The sequence below is a fragment of the Pelodiscus sinensis genome, chromosome 1 (genome assembly GCF_052426305.1).
Source record: "Pelodiscus sinensis isolate ZL-2025 chromosome 1, ASM5242630v1, whole genome shotgun sequence".
Taxonomy (NCBI): Eukaryota; Metazoa; Chordata; order Testudines; family Trionychidae; genus Pelodiscus; species Pelodiscus sinensis.
Genome location: NC_143052.1, coordinates 82417961 through 82424434, shown reverse-complemented (window position 1 = coordinate 82424434; position 6474 = coordinate 82417961). Strand labels below are relative to the sequence as shown.

Genomic DNA, 6474 nt, shown 5'->3' with positions numbered 1-6474 from the left:
GCTGGAAAGAGAGTGCATTGCAGTGGTAGCAGAAAAGCCTCCTACAGTGCCTGAGCCGGGTTTCCTATTGCAGTTGTAAATCCCCCCTTCAGGGCCAGCAGTTAGGTGGTGGATGGAAAAACTCTGCCTGTTCCCTCCACCCACCAGGGTGGCTACTCGCCTCCTGGGAGAGTGGAGCCTACAGCAGCGTGGGACGTGCCGCCGTGGCCCTTTATGACACATGGGCAGTCACAGTGGGGGGGGGGTGCAGTTTACGAGACTGTAACCTGTGCTTGATACAAAGAATGTTACATGTCAATCAGCACTAGCACATTCTGCCTGTGAACGTACAAGAGCCCCCCCCAGCGCAGTGTTTCACCGCCCGGAGCCACGCAGCGGGGCTGACCCGTTCCCGGGCGCAGGCCAGGCCGGAGGCTGCGGTGGGGAGGAAAGCGCCGCCGGGCAGGGGCACAGCCCGGGCCTTAGCGCCCTTCTCGGCGGGGGGCGGGGCCCAACGTTCGCGCGCCGCAGTCGCGAGCCGGTTTCCACAGCAACCCCTCGCGGCTCTGCGCCCATCGCTTCCGCGTTCCCGTGAGGCTCAGCGCGCGGCCGGCCGGGGGGAGGCGGAGGGCTCCCGAGCGGGGTCACAGGCGGAATGGGGAAGGGGCGGAGCGGGCCGCCGGAGCGGGAGGCGAGGCGCCATTTTTAAACTCTCTTGGAGGCGGCTGCTGCCGGTAGCGGATCCCGGGTGAGTGAGGGGGCGGCTCGGGGCCTCTTGCGCGGCGGCGTCCCGCAGGGCGGAGCGGTCTCTGCCTGCTCCGCTCTCCGCCGCGGGCGGGGCTCGCCGGCCCCGCTAGGGCCTTGTGCCCGGCGCTGCACGGACCCAGGCCCCCCGCCTGGGGGGAGTTGCCCGGGGGCTCCGTGGTGCCGCGAGGGGGACACAAGCCGGGCCTGCGGGGCGCTGCCTGTCGGGGGGTCGTTTCCTTCCATGGGTGCTGGGGCGCGCGGGCGGTGCTGGCTCCTCGCCGGCTTGGGATGCCGCACGGCCCCGGGCATGGGTGTGAGGGGGCGAGAAGGCGATGGCCAGTGGGTTGGCAAGTGGCGGGAGAAAATCATCCGGGCGGGAGCGAGCTTGCAGGGTCGCTGCGAATTGAATCTGCTCGTCAGCCTAAGGATGTGAACGACTAGTCGCTCCTGGCCTCCCCCGACTTGCTGCCTCTGTCAGAAAGCAGCAGCAGCAGCAAGGGGTGGGGAGAGCAGGAGGTGCTTCAAAGGGGCAGTGCCCTGTGGAGCCTGGGGCCAAACCCTATGCTCCATGCGGTGTTGCCATTTTGAAATGCCACATCGAGCATGGGGTCTGCTGCTTTCAAAGGCCAGTGCAGCCCTTGGCCAGCTGGGAGTCCCTAGCTGGTCCTGGTATACATCAGGCCTTTCAAAGCAGCAGTGGAGCCTGGGGTCAATCAGAGACTCTCCCTGACTCTGGGATCTATGCAGCACTGCGGATTTGAAACCCCAGTTGGAGCACAGCTCCCTGCTACCCACAGCACTTTCACCCAACCCTGAGGTTAGCCTTATCGACTAAGCAAATAGTTGATGCAAATTTCATCGACTATTCAATTAGCTGATTAATCTAAATTTAACATCCCTACATCAGCCCCCATGAACAGCATAGCTTTTGTAATGAAACCTGCAGGATGCATAAGCACAGCAATGTGGGTTGTAATTGCTATAACAGGGCTACTCATTTTTCTAGTGTAATTGAAACCAGGAAGGTCTGTAGAAATGTGACCTTATCAGCACAATGTGCATTGTGAAATTAATATTATAATTATCTATTGCTTCTGTGGTGGTTTTAAATAGCCCATTGCTATCTTAGAACTATATAGTTCACACATTATGGAAGTGGTGACAGTTGAACTGATATTGGTGCCTCTGTTTCAATATATATAAGAGCTTTAAAAATATTTTGCAGAAGGGGTGAGGTAATCTCTACCTTGTCTGTTTAATATCCTAGGACAGGTCTGCAGCCAAATATGGCTCGTTTGTCATTTCCAAAATACACAACTTTTTAAATGAAAAATTAATTCAAAATTTAAAAAATGTGAAATTACTCATGTCAAGATAATTATTTTTTGTCTATTTCACCTTTAGCTGTTCATTGTAATAACCATCCATCCTCTCTCACTCATTGGGGGTCATGCATAGTCTCTTTTTTTTTTTTTTTTTTTTCCCCCGATTGGTCCATGATAGTGAACTCTATAACCCCTAACAGTAAAAATAGCAAAGAGTAAGAGGGGTGATGAGTACCAAAAATGTCAAAAGGAATGAACATAAGAATGGCCATACTGGGTCAGACCAAAGGTCCGTCCAGCCCAGTATCCTGTCTGCTGACAGTGGCCAATGCCCTAGAGGGAGTGAAGCAAACAGGAAATGATCAAGTGATCGCTCTCCTGCCATCCATCTTCATTCTCTGACAAACAGGCTAGGGACACCGTTCCTTACCCATTCTGGCTAATAGCCATTAATGGGCTTAACCTCCATGAATTTATCTAGTTCTCTTTTTAAATCTTGTTATAGTCCTAGCCTTCACAACCTCGTCAGACAAGGAGTTCCACAGGTTGACTGTGCGCTGTGTGAAGAAGAACTTCCTTTTATTTGTTTTAAACCTGCTGCCCATTAATTTCATTTGGTGGCCCCTAGTTCTTATATTATGGAAACAAGTAAATAACTTTTCCTTATTCTCTTTCTGCACGCCACTCATGATTTTATAGACCTCTATCATAACCCCCTTTAGTCTTCTCTTTTCCAAGCTGAAAAATCCCAGTCTCTTTAATCTCTCCTCATATGGGACCCATTCCAAACCCCTAATCATTTTAGTTGCCCTTATTTGAACCTTTTCTAATGCCAGTATATCTTTTTTGAGATGGAGACCACTTCTGTACACAGTATTCCAGATGTGGGCGTACCATGGATTTATATAAGAGCAATAAGATATTCTCCATCTTATTTTCTATCCCTTTTTTAATGATTCCTAACATCCTGTTTGCTTTTTTGACTGCCACTGCACACTGCCTGGATGTCTTCAAAGAACTATCCATGGTGACTCCAATATCTCTTTCCTGATTAGCTGTAGCTAAATTAGCTCCCATCTTATATGTAGTTGGGGTTATTTTTTCCAATGTGCTTTACTATACATTTATCCACATTAAATTTCATTTGCCATTTTGTTGCCTAGTCAATTAGTTTGGTGAGATCTTTTTGAAGTTCTTCACAGTCTGCTTTGGTCTTAACTACCTTGAGCAGTTTAGTATTATCTGCAGACTTTGCCACCTCACTGTTTATCCCTTTCTCCAGACCATTTATGAATAAGTTGAATGGGATTGGTCCTAGAACTGACTCTTGGTGAACAGCATTAGTTAACCCTCTCCATTCTGAAAATTTACCATTTATTCCTACCCTTTGTTTCCTGTCTTTTAACCAGTTCTCAGTCAATGAAAGGATCTTCAGCCTTTGGTGAGGGACCTTGTCAAAGGCTTTCTGGAAATCTAAGTACATTATATCTACTGGATCCCTCTTGTCCACATGTTTGTTAACCCCTTCAAAGAACTCTAATAGATTAGTAAGACACGATTTCTCAACCATGTTGACTTTTGTCCCCAAAATTATGTTCTTCTATGTGTCTGACAATTTTAATCTTTACTATTGTTTCAGCTAATTTGCCTGATACTGACGTTAGACTTACCAGTCTGTAATTGCTGGGATCGCCTCTAGAGCCCTTTTTAAATATTGGCGTTATATTAGCTATCTTCCAGTCGTTGGGTACAGAAGCTGATTTAAAGGATAGGTTACAAACCATAGTTAATAGTTCCACAATTTCACATTTGAGTTCTTTCAGAACTCTTGGGTGAATGCCATCTGGTCCCGGTGACTTGTTACTGTTAAGTTTATCAATTAATTCCAAAACTTCCTCTAATGACACTTCAATGTGAGAGAGGTGCTCAGATTTGTCACTAACAAAGGACGGGTCAGGTTTGGGAATCTCCCTAACATCCTCAGCCGTGAAGACTGAAGCAAAGAATTCATTTAGTTTCTCTGCAATGACTTTATCGTCTTTAAGTGCTCCTTTTGTATCTCAAACGTCTAGGGGCCCCACTGGTTGCTTAGCAGGCTTCCTGCTCCTGTTGTACTTAAAAACATTTTGTTACCTGTGGAGTTTTTGGCTAACTGTTCTTCAAACTCCTCTTTAGCTTTTCTTATTACATTTTTACATTTAATTTGGCATTGTTTATGCTCCTTACTATTTACCTCACTAGGATTTGACTTCCACTTTTTAAAAGATGTCTTTTTATCTCTCGCTGCTTCTTTTACATGGTGGTTAAGCCACGGTGGCTCTTTTTTAGTTCTTCTATGTTTTTTAATTTGGGGTATACATTTAATTTGGGCCTCTATTATGGTGTCTTTGAAAAGTGTCCATGCAGCTTGAAGGGATTTTACTTTAGTCACTGTACCTTTTAATTTCTGTTTAACTAACCTCCTCATTTTTGCATAGTTTCTATGGAACATATTGATTCATTTAAGATTTTTACTTCATTTGATTCTAAATTTTCTTTCACATATAGTTCCGCTCCCCCCACCCGCACGACTAGTTCTGTCCTTCCGATATATTTTGTACCCTAGAATGATTGTGTCCCATTGATTGTTTCACTCCACCAGGTTTCTGTGATGCCTATTATATCAGTATCCTCCTTTAACACAAGGCACTCTCGTTCACCCATTTTTTTTAGACTTCTTGCATTTGTGTACAATCACTTTAAAAACTTGTCACTATTTAGTTGTCTGCCCTTTTCTGATGTGTCAAATTCTTTTTTATGTGAATGTTTTTCATCTGATCTGGCCCATACTTTATCCTCTTCCATCCTCTCCTCCTGACTAAAACCTAGAGAATCTCTATCACTAGACTCTCCTCTAAAAGACGTCTCTGTCGGATCCACGTGCTCCTCCACACCAATCGGCTTTCCCCATCTCTTAGTTTAAAAACTGCTCTGCGACCTTTTTAATGTTAAGTGCCAGCAGTCTGGATCCACTATGGTTTAGGTGGAGCCCATCCTTCCTGTATAGGCTCCCCCTATCCCAAAAGTTTCCCCAGTTCCTTATAAAGCTGAATCCCTCTCCCTACACCATCATCTCATCCACGCATTCAGACACTGAAGCTCTGCCTGCCTACCTGGCCCTGTGTGTGGAGCTGGAAGCATTTCCAAGAATGCCACCACAGAGGTCCTGGATTTCAGTCTCTTTCCTAGCAGCCTAAATTTGGCTTCCAGTACATCTGTACTTGTCACACAACACCAGGACATCTCCAACTGTAACTTGAGATCATTGTTCCTTGTTCTGCTATCCGTCACTACTGAGAATAGCCTCTCTCCATCTTCTTTAGAACCTCCCTTTAGGAACTTGGAGGCTGCTTATCAAATCCCCCCTCTTTCCTTCTGCAGACTAAATAAACCCAAATCTCTTAGCATCTTCTCGTAAGTCATGTGCTCCAGCCCCCTAATAATTTTGCTTGCCCTCCGCCAGACTCTCTCCAGTGCGTCCACATCCCTTCTGTAGTGGGGGGCTCAGAATTGGACACAGTTCTCCAGATGTGGCCTCACTGGAACTGAATAAAGGGGAATAATCACTTCTCTGGATCTCCTGGTAATGCTCCTCCTAATGAACCCTAAAATGCCATTAGCCTTCTTGGCTACAAGGTCACACTGTTGACTCATATCCAACCTCTGTAATTGTAATTCCCAGGTCCTTTCTGCTGAACTACTACTTAGCCAGTTAGTCCCCAGCCTGTAAGAGTGCTTGAAATTCTTCCACTCCAGGTGCAGAACTCTACCCTTGTCCTTGTTGAACCTCATCAGATTTCTTTTGTCCCAATCCTCTAATCCAGTGGTTTTCAAACTTTTTGGGCTCTGGAGCCCTTTACATACATAAAAATATATGCGGAGCCCCAGCAGTACACTGATTGTATGTGTTGTACCTATCAATGTTTCCAGTTTGTCAACCTCGCAGAGCCCCTGGAGATGTCTCGCGGAGCCCTGGGGCTCCATGGAGCACAGTTTGAGAAACACTGCTCTAATGTGTCTAGGTCACTCTGGACCCTATCCTTGCCCTCCAACGTATCTACCTCTCCCCCTTGTTACTTCCTTTTTTCAGTATTGGAGATTTGAGCTGCATTTAGTTCTTGCATGAAGCATGCTTTGTCATACCCATTTAGGCAGGAATACACTCATTAATAAGCCTATAAAGATGAGATGCATATTATATTTATAAAGTAAATATAAGAGTGTTTGAATAATACACAATTCCAGAGTATTACATTTGTCCCATCTCAATACAATAGGTGTTGTATATTCAATAATATCTGTTTATAAAAATATTTATGTAGGTATTGCTATTGTATTCCTCGCTGTGGCATATATCAGAGAATGTTCTGTTTCTCTCTCCATT

At 46.0% G+C, this 6474-nt stretch overlaps 1 protein-coding gene across 2 annotated transcripts in view; it reads left to right on the top strand.

The window, feature by feature from the left end:
* The first annotated feature begins 247 nt into the window (after positions 1 to 247).
* Positions 248 to 6474, top strand: part of CEP83 (centrosomal protein 83) — a 48055-nt gene continuing 41828 nt past the window's right edge. For both annotated transcript variants that reach the window (XM_075933359.2, XM_075933344.2), the window contains exon 1: positions 248 to 727. The gene's annotated coding sequence lies outside the window, so the exon portion shown is untranslated. The remainder of the gene's footprint in view (positions 728 to 6474) is intronic.